An 11,607-nucleotide genomic window follows, 5' to 3' on the forward strand; every position below is an offset into this window, starting at 1 on the left:
GAGAATCTTCCTCACTGACACCACTCCTAATGCCCCCTAGTGGTCATTAGGATAAAAGGTGCCAAAAGTCTTTGCTCCTGGAGTTCCATCTCCAACAGTTATTAATTACATGAATAATAGTTAATAATAATTGACATAAATAACAACACTGCTTTCTTGAGGCCCACTACTTACTAAGAGGCCTGCCTATGGTTGCCTCGTCCTATGGCGATTCAGCGTCAGTCCTTCTCTGCCCGCATTCAAACGTAACACAACATTAGAGGTGAAGGGGCCTCCAATTTCAATTTCTGTATGTCTGAATGCAAGCAACTGCAGTTACAACTAAAAAGAGATTAGCGGTTTCCTTCTCCAGACTCGAATTTGTGCCTTTGGTTTATAGCAGGCCTGCTCAACTTAGGCCCCCCAGCTGTTTTTGGACTACAACTCCCATAAGCCCCAGCCACAGGGGCCAATAGCCAGGGATTATGGGAGTTGTAGGCCAACATCTGCAGGAGGGCCAAAGTTGAGCAGGCCTGGTTTACAGTGAGGTTTGCCACCTCTGGACCTCTGGTTTAGTGGTGCCAGCATTGCATCCAAACGCGGCACCGCATCTGCCTGTTCTGCAACTGGAGTTGAGGGAGGAAGCTCCTCCCTCGCTCGGGCTGCTATTGGCTGCCAGGCCTGTCCTTCAGTCAAGAAGGAAGCCCACACAGCCAGTTCCTCCTCCTTTTTGCAGTCTCACTGACTGCAGAGAGGGAGTTCTCCGTGACGTCCAAATTCGGATGAGAGAGCAGGGCAGGAGAGCGGAACTGCAGGTCCATTACATTTGAACGCAGCCTCTGTTTTAAGTTTTAGAGATTTTCTCTGTATTTTAAACTATTTTTAATTGTGTTAATGTTTTAATTGCTGGGTTTTTAGATTGTGAACCTCCCAGGGACTTGTGTATGGGTCAGTATAGAAATGTGTTAAAATAAAATAAATAACTGTCCCAAGACTTTGGAACGCGCTCCTTGCTAGGACAAGAGCTTTATCACCTCTAGCAGTCTTTAGAAGAGCTCATAACACACATTTGTTTAATCAAGCCTTTGACTAGCTGTAAGTTGGTTTTACTGATACTGTTATTGTTATTTAAACTGTTTTAATTGTTTATGGTTTTAATGTAATGTTGTTGTTTTAATTTTTGTCTAAGCCACCACACGGCACAAGTTTTTTGTGATATATATATATATATATATATATATATATATATATATATATATGGCAAATAAAGAATATTCAGCTATTTAATAGAAGAGACTGATTTGTTTTTCTGAATCAGATGACCATGGTACATCAAGGTACTATTTGTCAAAATTGATTTGCCTGAAACTACTATTTATTTGCCTGAAACTACTGTAGCCCCCAGTCAAGTGCTTGCATGTCCTGATATCTGATGTTTTGGAGTTTTCCTAAGCCATTACAATAAATGAGGCTAAACCCTCAATTTGTCTTTGAGTCAGTTCCAGCAGTATGCTAGCAGTTGCTAGCTCTTTAACAAAACAAAAAACCAAAACCCTTGCTTGTATCAATGGTCTACTTATATTATGTGAACAGTATAATATCAGACAATCATGAGATTGAACTAGTTCATCCATTAAAAGAACAAGTTGTTCTAGTCAGAACTAATCTGCCTACTTTCCTTTTATTATCCATACAATTGGACTAAATTTGGTCCAAATCGGTTAGGCAGTTCACAAGTGTGCCTCAGATGTTGTGCTTCAAATGTCCATGCATCCGCCATCTTGAACTGGGGTGGATGACAACACAAACTATGCATTTGAGGTGTCCCTATGTTTCCCTACAACTGTATCCGATTTGGTTCATATTGGTCCAGGCATTACAAAGTTGATAGTGGTGGATGGACACACACACACATCACACATGGACATGGACAGACAGACAGACAGACAGACAGACACACACACACACACACACACACACACACACACACTGCTGGGTGATCAAAGTAGGCCAAAAATCACATGAGCCAGTCACAGAACTGTGTCTCAAAGTTGTTGTGAACTCAATTTTTCAATAGATTTACACATATTATCAATACATGATGATAATGTAACGTATGTGACTTGAATCATCTTTAAAAAGTAGGTTGAGCACAGACTAGTTGTGCCATGATCTGAACATGAGTTGAAGATAGTCACAAGACTTGTTTAACATGTACAACTCCAGTAAAATCATCAACTTGTGCCTTGACTATAATCTTTTTAAAAATAAGGACAGGGAAATAATGATGGTATCTGACTATTAGTAGGCATTTATATAGCACTTTCCATTTGCAGAGGGTTCTGCAATCTTGTTTGCCTTTCATAACAGCCCTGTGAAACAGACATACTCCCATTTTGGAGAAGGAGAGAGATAATGAAGGGAAAGAGATCTCTTCAAGGTCACATGATGATGAGCTTGTATCAGAGGTGGATCTTGAACATGGGTTATTTGCACTGAAGACCACTCCCCTCGCTGTGGAACCACACCGGCTCTCCTTAAAATTAGACAAGAGGAATACCATAGCAATATGCAAACTGTTGATAAAACAATAGCATCTATTTGCTCATCCAGTAATTCAAGACTAACTACACATCCTGAAAGTCTGGTTGTACATAGGCTGAGAGTTTAGACATGATAGGATTTTTTTTATTATTATCGTTGTTGGTTTAGGGCACACCCTTTTAGAGGGCTCTTGGATATATGTGTGCTGTGATAGATAGATAGATAGATAGATAGATAAATAGATAGATAGATAGATAGATAGACTATTCCCACGATCCCTGGAAAATGGGCTAAGGGAGCTTAGCTCACTTTCCAGGGATCATGGGAATCACAGGACTCGGTGCTCCCAAGGCGGCTAGCCCGCCTAATTCCCCCTCCCCTTAAATGAGGTTAATGGAGAGAGCGCTCCGTTAACCTCATTTTTTGGCTTGTGTGTTGCCACAGCGTGCGGCAACACATGAGTAGACCCCCGACCGGGAGGCTGCAAGCGGCTGCCCAGGCTTGGGGGTCTCTCTAGGATGCCCTGTGCACTTGCGCGGGGCATCCTGGAACTTCCGGGGGCTGCGCAACGCCTGATCCCCTCAGCCCCCGCCGGCTCCATAACGTAGCCGGCAGTTGTGTGGGCGGCCGATCCGGTCGCCCAGGGCTGCCTTTGGATCGTCTGTGGGGAGAGCGGGCTAAGCCTGCTTTCCTTGCAGATCCAGAAGAAGCTCTTCTCACCGATCGTGAGAAGAACATCTGTGTGTCTCTGTGTGTGTGTGTGTGTGTGTGAGAGAGAGAGAGAGAGAGAGAGAGAGAGAGAGAGAGAGAGAGAGAGAGAGAGAGGGAAGAAAAAGCTACACAGGACTGCTAAGTTCCAAGTAGGCAGAGGGGAGAACTCATGCCTGAAGGATCCATATTGTTTTCTTATGAGAACATGAGGTCCACCAAGAGTCAGGTAGAAATTAGAGCATTTAGGAGCAGACCCTGAGGGCCAAACTACTGTTATATCAAGCCCATGATTGGGGTGGATGTGCTTGATTTTCAGAACTTAAATAGAAGCCAGGGGGTGGGGGTGGGAAACAGGTCTGAGACCATACTATGGGGGAGGGGACATTAATACCTAGTCCCAATCCGGATTGCCTCCCCTACAGCTGGTGTCCCCCCCCCCAGGAAAGAAGTGCCAGTTGGTGCTTGTGGGCTTCCCAGAAGTATCTAGCTGTGGTAGGGGACAGGGTGCTGGAGAGAGACCTTTGGTCTAATCCTGTAGCGCTGTTCTTATGAAGGGGTTTATTTTACTCTGTTGTTTGTCCACAGTATCTGGTATTCTGCTTCTGCTACTATAGCTAATCACAACTGATAAACCTATTCTCCATGAATTTGTTTTTTAAAGCCCTTGAAGCTAGTAATCAACACCACACCTTGTGATAGTTAACTCCATGCGTTCACTAATGAGAATATCTTCCTGAAAACCTTCTTCAATTGCTCTGATCTTGATAGCACTAAAAGTAACCTTGTGTCTCTTACAGGAGTCCAGACTTGTTCCTTCTCATCATCACCACGAAACAGCGCAGTAGGAGTCAGAACCCAAAAGTGAAAAGGTACATTGTAAATCTGCTTAACAAATCCTAACTTGTTTTTAATATTTTGCTTTACTTCCACAACATTGCAACCGAGGGTGTGGTGTGGCAATAAGATGTCATGTGCGTGTATGTGTGTGCGCGCGCATGCACGTGAGACACACACACACACACACACACACACACACCTCTGCTGTTCTCATCAGTCAAGGAGCATATGCCTTTGAAGTGAGACGGAAGTGGATTATCTCAGGATGCCAGGATCTTGTTACAGGAAAATTCAATATTTAAAATGTCGTCATGATTCATAGTGCAGTCCCAGGTATTTGATTGCAATTACTATAAAATAAACAAGCTTAAAGGTATAAAATGTTTATTTTATAACTTAAATTAATTATCACACATTAGCTTCAGGTTTACTGCCAGGAAAAGGAAGCAAGCCAGTGTGATGGATATTTTGGACCTGCTCACTTGCTGGGCGTAAAAGAAATCCTGCCCCAGATTCCACGGTGGTCACCACCAGGGCTTATACCTCAGGGCGACCATTTTGTGAGGCCTGGGGAAATGGGGTATAAAGGCCAAATGATAAATGACCTGGGATGAAATGCCCTAGGATGAAAACACTGTCTTATATCACCCACCCACTTCCTCCTATCTGGTTCCTAGATTCAGAAAATACTGGTTCAGCATGGATCCATCCACATGGAATTGGCTCTCATATTCTGATGGTATGCATGAGTACTCATAACAACAGCCCTGCTGGATCAGGCCCAAGGCCCATCTAGTCCAACATCCTGTTTTGCACAGTGGCCCACCAGATGCTGCTGGAAGCCTACAGGCAGGAGTTGAGGGCATGCCCTCTCTCCTACTGTTACTCCCCTGCAACTGGTACTCAGAGGCATCCTGCCTCTGAGGCTGGAGGTGGCCTATAGCCCTCCGACTAGTAGCTTTTGATAGACCCCTCCTCCATGAAGTTATCCAAACCCTTCTTAAATCAATCCAGGTTGTTGGCTGTCATCACATCTTGTGGCAGAGAATTCCACAAGTTGATTATGTGTTGTATGAAAAACTACTTCTGCTTGTTGGTCCTAAATTTCTTGGCAATCAGTTTAATGGGATGACCTCCATTGATTGTTGTTCCTCAGTGGGTTGGCAGAAATACTACTATCCCAGCAAGTCTCAGTAATGGGAAATGTGAATACAATAAGACAGCCACCAACCAAAATATAAGGGCAAAACCAGAACATATTATGGTGCCTTGATAGCTTTAGGATTTGGGTGTAGTAGTTAATGTGCCACTACCTGCCTGCTTTGGTATTCGGGAATTGGCCAAGGAAAGGAAATCTGCAGAGGCTATCATTCACAGAAATAGTGTGGTGTAGTGGTTTGCCTCTTTAGTTAGGATTGAAGAGAACCAGATTCAAATCTTTGCTCAGTCAGGAAGCTCAGTGGGTGATCTTAGACCAGTCTCTTTCTCTATTTTTCTTTCAGCCTAGCCAACCTCACAGGATTGTTGTGATAAAACTGTGGGAGCAGAACTGTGCAGAAGGGGTGTGCAAACCAGTCCAGTTCAAACCCCAGTTTGACTCAAAATGGGGCAGTTTGAGTGGTCCAGGTTCGAACCGGACTAGTCCCCCGAAAGGTGGGGGGCGGTCTGAGTTTGAACCAGACTTGCCCCGGTTCGAACTGGATTGGTTCAAACGGGTCTGGGGGTCTACTCGTAAAGGGGCAGGGGGGCTTCATAGATCTAGAGGGTGCAGGAGGAGAGTCAGGGCTACTTACTTTAATCAGTGGCAGTGGTGGCAGCTCCCCCCACCGCTGCCGGCCTCCGCTAGAGTAGCCTGGGCTGGAGAAGGCCCTGGCTACTCTAGAGGAGGCCAGTGGGGATGGGGAGGAGCTGACGCCACCCCAGATGCTGCTGCCACCAATTAAAGTAAGTAGCCCTGACCGCACGCTCTAGCTCTAGGAAGCCCTCCTTCCACTTTACTCCTAGAGGTGAAACATCACCAGATTCCCTTTTACAAGACAACCCCCGCACCACTCCAGTTCAACCAGAACCAGGCCGGGCCGGTTCAAATCCATTTGGATTTGAACCGAACCAGTCCGGCCGGTTCCGTGCACATTCCTACTGTGTGCACTGTGTACACTGCGGTGTGCTTATTGGACAAAGGGCAAGATAGAAATGTAATTAATAATGTTCAAATGACAGGACTTACTGTATACTTTTGCCAGCTTTTTGTTGTTGTTGAGAGACTACTTGAAAACCTCACAATGGAGGCTGGTACTACAGGCAAAACCATTTTTTAAAAAACCTTCAGCATGTGCTCTGGAGCATCCTGAAGTATGTCCTCATATGAATACATTTTACTTTTAGCTAAATGAGCCACAGGAAGAGATGTGCAAGTTCCCCCCTCCCCGCCTTGCACTTTACCCCAGGAACACACACACAAACGGAAGTGTGACTCACACATTTCCTCTTTTCAGAATTTCCTCTTGGTTGCAAAAGTCTCTTAGAAAACACCTCTGTTAACCTCAAATGACCGAATGAGAAAACTGGTTAAAACATTCTCGTCCTTGGGACTCTGGACTTGCAAGACAGAAGGCTATTCACACAACCAGAAATTCAGCTTCTTTGCAGTCAGGTTGCCATTGTGCATCAGCCTGGTTTTAAGAAGTGCTTGCTGAACTGGTCACCTGAAGGAGTCACGACTACTTGCTTCATTATATCCCAGTCTGAACACAAGGCCAATTCCTGAATCAGTTCTTATCAGGGACAAAACAGAGGGGACAGCAGAAGATCCAGTCATGGTTCTTCTGAAAGCTGTTAAAGGCTAAACAAAGGCTGCTGGGGCCTCTCACAGGTCAGGGCTGTGGCATTGCTATTTTTCCAATCCAAGTACTACACACTGCAGAGCTGCTATTTGCCCTAGGGGGCAGGAGCTGGTCCAGTGGTAGCAAGCATGAATTGTCACCTATGCTAAGTAGAGTACATCCTGGTTTGCAGTGGAATAGGAGACCATATATCTTACACTCTAACATACTCCCCTTAGGGGATGGGGCCACATTGGGAAGAGCATGCAGAAGGTTCCAAGTTCCCTCCCTAGGAGCATCTCCAAGATAGGGCTGAGAGAGACTCCTGCCTGCAACCTTGGAGAAGCCGTTGCCAGTCTGTGTAGACCAGGCCTGCTCAACTTAGGCCCCCTAGCTGTTTTTGGACTACAACTCCCATAATTCTTAGCCACAGCAGCCAATAGCCAGGAATTATGGGAATTGTAGGCCAACATCTGCAGGAGGGCCGAAGCTGAGCAGGCCTGGTGTAGACCGTACTGAGCTAGATGGACCAATGGACTGACTCAGTATAAGGCAGCTTTTTAGGTTCCTATGTTTTCAGTAGGAAAGTCTTTTGTTGTTAGTCAATTCTTACAGGATATTTTTTGGGCTGAAGTGTAGGCTTCAAAAGGGCTGTAGGAAAGGAGTCCATCATGCCAGTGTGACTCTCCATGTGAGGCTATAGTCTAAACCACAGCCGTTAGTTAGCTGCGGACCCAAGACCCCTGACCAGTGTCCCCTCTAAGGCATGTGCACATGCCTGCGCTCACATGTTTTTTTTAAGGTCAGCTCAGTTCATTTTAGACCCCGCTCAGGTTTAATCAGGAAGGCTCCATTCTGAATGCATGTGTGCACACACTGCCTTGATACTCCCACTCAGAACAAAACTCATTCTACACACAGATGGAAAAAATGAGAGGGAACACTGCCCCTGACATACTGAAGGTTTATAGGTTTCTCGTTGCTGTGGACAGAGATCCTACAGCCAAATCCCTCCTAAGCCTATCCTGATCATCCTGCTTCTGGTAAAAGTGCTAGTTCACACATGTATGTTCATCAGCCATTGACCATAGTCCAAGGGTTCACAACCTTGGGTCCCCAGTTGTGGGACTACAACTCCCATCACCAAAGGCCATTGTAGCTGGGGATGATGGAAGTCGTAGTCCCAGACACCTGGGGACCCAAGGTTGGGAACCTCTGAACCATAGCATCAGGAAGGAACCAGCATGGTAACCAGCTAGCATGTTAGACTCGTACTGGAACAACCTGGACTCAAATCCCCATCCAGCCATGAAGCTCACTGGATGTCCCTCACCAGTCACCACCTCTCATCCAAACCTACCTCACAGGGCTGTAGCAAAGATTAAAACAAGGTATCCCATTCTGAGCTCTTAGAGCAGGGTGGCTCAACTTTGGCCCTCCTGCAGATGTTGGCCTACAATTCCCATAATCCCAGACTATTGGCCACGGTGGTTGGGGATTATGAGAGTTGTCGTCCAAAAACACTGGAGGGCCAAAGTTGAGCGGCCCTGTCTTAGAGGAAGAAGAGGATAAGAAAAGATCAGGAGAGGCCCCGTAGCGCAGTGGTAGAGCACATGCTTTGGAAACATATGGTCCCAGGTTCAATCCTTGGCATTTCCAGCAACGGAACTGGCCACAGGACCAGGTGAGACCTCTGCTAGAGAGCAGCTGCCAGTCAGAGTCAACAGTGTTGGGCTAATAAGGGAGCCTCATGTGTGCAAAGATTATGATGCAGTGATGGCATACAGAAGTGGTGGCTCAAGAACTTTCTGCACCTGAGGCCGGGCACCAAATGTCACCCCTGCACGCACACACACACACATACACACCCGCTTCTAAAGCAGGGAGGCATTTTGCTGCCTTGTTGGTGCCTCAGTAATCTGCTGTTTGAGGCGACTGCCTCACCTTGCCTCAAGGAAGGGCCACCCCCATATACAGGTATGGATGAACCAAGATGATTAATCACCACAGATGTCACATCTCCTGCTACGGTCACTCTGTTCCTGATCAACACTGAAAAGCCCTATGTTTGGGTTGACAATCCGTTTCAGCATAGCTCGTAGTTATCAGGTGCTGAGTAATCAAGTGATGAACCAGCCCCTGGGCAAGCGTGTCCTGGAATAACAAATTCACGCTGCATTTTGTTGTTGTTAATGTGATTCTGCATTCAAGCTGTCACTCTTCAACATCGTTAGGTGGTTCTTGGTTTTAGCAGCTAGATTTGTATTCTGAGGGGATCTGAGGTAGGCCAAACAGGCAGATGTGTTTGTCAGGAATGATTCCAATTTCCATGTTGGCGCCTTAATCTGTTTTACTCCGTTTGCTGTCCCAGGTTGCTCATGGGCGTCTGAGGGAAGAACAACACATTTCTCACAAAACCCAGGCTCCTGTTGACAGCAAAGACTGACTGAAGCTGCAGTATATTAAGGCAGCAGGTTCCCACAAAACATTTCCAGGACAAGATCAAATTTTATGAGCTGTGTAAGCTTTTGCTGTGTGGCATTTCAAGGAGGTGCATAAAATGCTTCAGGGAACCTACCGAAAGCATTCCGTGGCTGGGAAGGGACCAGTGCAGGGTGGCTGTAAAGAATCCACCTCCCAGGCAGTCCAGATACAATATGCAGATGAAGATAACAAAAATCAGAGACGCTTGAAAGGAGGATGAAATAAAATAGCTCCCACACCCTTAAGGGCTTCCCTCTTCATTTCAATGGAGGCAACAAATCCAAGTATATGTTCCTTCGTGGGATGTGGAGTTCTGTGTCCAGTGAAATAAATGTGGTATTTGGGATGATCTATGTGTGTTGTTGATGTTTGTGTCAGTCTCCGGATCAGGCTGGGTGTCTGGAATCAATAATAATAATAATTTATCCTAGACCATTGGAAAGGGCCCAGTAATTAAAGTACCAAATCCAGTCAATAACATCTGGTAGACTGTGTGTAAACAGCATAATAATAATATTCACACAGACTGATTATAAGGAAAGACACAACAAAGTGTGTCCACTGGAACTTTTGCAAGAATTACAAACTGCCAGCAAGCAAGAATTGGTGGAATCATCCGATTGAGAAGGTCACAGAAAATGAAGAGACAAAAATCCTTTGGGATTTTCGAATACAATCTGATAGGCATTTAGCGCACAATACGCCTGATCTGACAGTCATCGAGAAGAATTGGGTTGTGATAAGTGATATTGAATTCCCAGGGGATAGATGAGTCGGAAACAGACAACTGGAGAAAATAACTAAATACAATTACCTTCAGATTGAAATTGAGCGGCTCTGGAAAAAGAAAACAATAATGGTGCCAATAGTTGTTGGTGCCCTTGGTGCAGTACCAAAAGAATTTGAACACTATCTCAACACCTTGGGCATCGATAAAATTACAACACATCAACTACAGAAGGCCACACTACTCGGGACAGCACGAATACTAAGACAATATCTTTAATTTTTCTTTAGTTATCCTAGACCCTTGGAAAGGGCCCGATAATTAAAGTACCAAATCCAGTCAATAACATCTGGTAGACTGTTTGTAAATAGAATAAACTACTACTACTACTACTTTATTTGTTGGCCACCCCATAACAATTGTTCACAGGGCAACACACAAAATAAAACAAGAAAACAACAATGGAAGAAAACATACTCTTTTTTTCACAGAAGAAGAATTTCGCTCACAGGAGGGACAAGTAAGACCTGCCTACCTCCTTTTAAATGAATCCCTTGCCCTGCAGTGAAACGTTTCAGCTGAAACGTTTCAAATGATCCGGGCACATCCCCATTTTAAAAGCACCTTAAAACAAAACAAAACAAATGCTACAATAAAATACAAAACCATTTTAAAAACATTGTTAAAAGGCCTGGGTGAACGGAAAGGTCTTCACCTGGCATCTAAAAGAAGAAGGTGATGGTATCAGGTGAGCTGGACAGGTGCTTGTTTCTTACGGTTGCCAATGTGAAGAGGAGGAGAGTCTCACAACAGTGAGAAGTAAAAATCATTTGCTGCATTAAAAGTGGTTGTGAGAACAGGACTGAGGCTAACTTGAGGCCACCACTAGACATGATGTGGAAGTTCAGTGATAGAATTTTCTGGGTTTTTTGGTTTAAACTCCTGCTAAAAGCAGCTAGGGGAGGCAGGAATCTGCACTAAGGAAACAGCACAGGGAGAGAGTTTTTAAAAAATCTAATTCCCCAGCACTAGTGCCCCCAATTAAATTAGGAACCCACCCCCTGGCTGCAGTTAGTGAAAGTAAAAGACAGTAGTCCCAGTCAAGGATCCCAATCACTAGCCATGCATCGTCTGTCCCTTAGCATATTTCCACACTACAAATGTATATCAGTTTCATACCAGTTGTAAACCTGATTAACTGGCTTCCCCCAAAGAATCTTGGAAATGGAAACTTGGCAAGGGTGCAGGATAGCACCCTTTCTAAGATTTGTTTCTTAGAAATCCCTGACCAGTGTTCCCTCTAATTCTTTTCATCTGTGTGCAGAATGAGTTTTGATCTGGGCGGCAGTATCAAGGCAGTCAGAGTGGGGCCTTCATGATTCAACCTGAGCAGGATCTAAAATTAACTGAGCATTCATTTAAAAAAAACAAAAAAAACCCTTGAGAGTGCATGCACAAGCGCACAACGTAGAGGGAACACTGTCCCTAACCCCTTTCACAGAA

General features: G+C 44.9%; 1 long non-coding RNA gene across 1 annotated transcript; it reads left to right on the forward strand.

Moving 5' to 3' along the window:
• The first annotated feature begins 683 nt into the window (after positions 1-683).
• On the forward strand, positions 684-9,726 carry LOC128349566 (uncharacterized). Its single transcript, XR_008318849.1, has 3 exons — positions 684-794; positions 4,032-4,103; positions 9,265-9,726. It is a non-coding gene; the product is annotated as an uncharacterized LOC128349566 (long non-coding RNA).
• Positions 9,727-11,607: the final 1,881 nt, after the last annotated feature.

Source organism: Hemicordylus capensis, chromosome 3 (genome assembly GCF_027244095.1).
Source record: "Hemicordylus capensis ecotype Gifberg chromosome 3, rHemCap1.1.pri, whole genome shotgun sequence".
Taxonomy (NCBI): Eukaryota; Metazoa; Chordata; class Lepidosauria; order Squamata; family Cordylidae; genus Hemicordylus; species Hemicordylus capensis.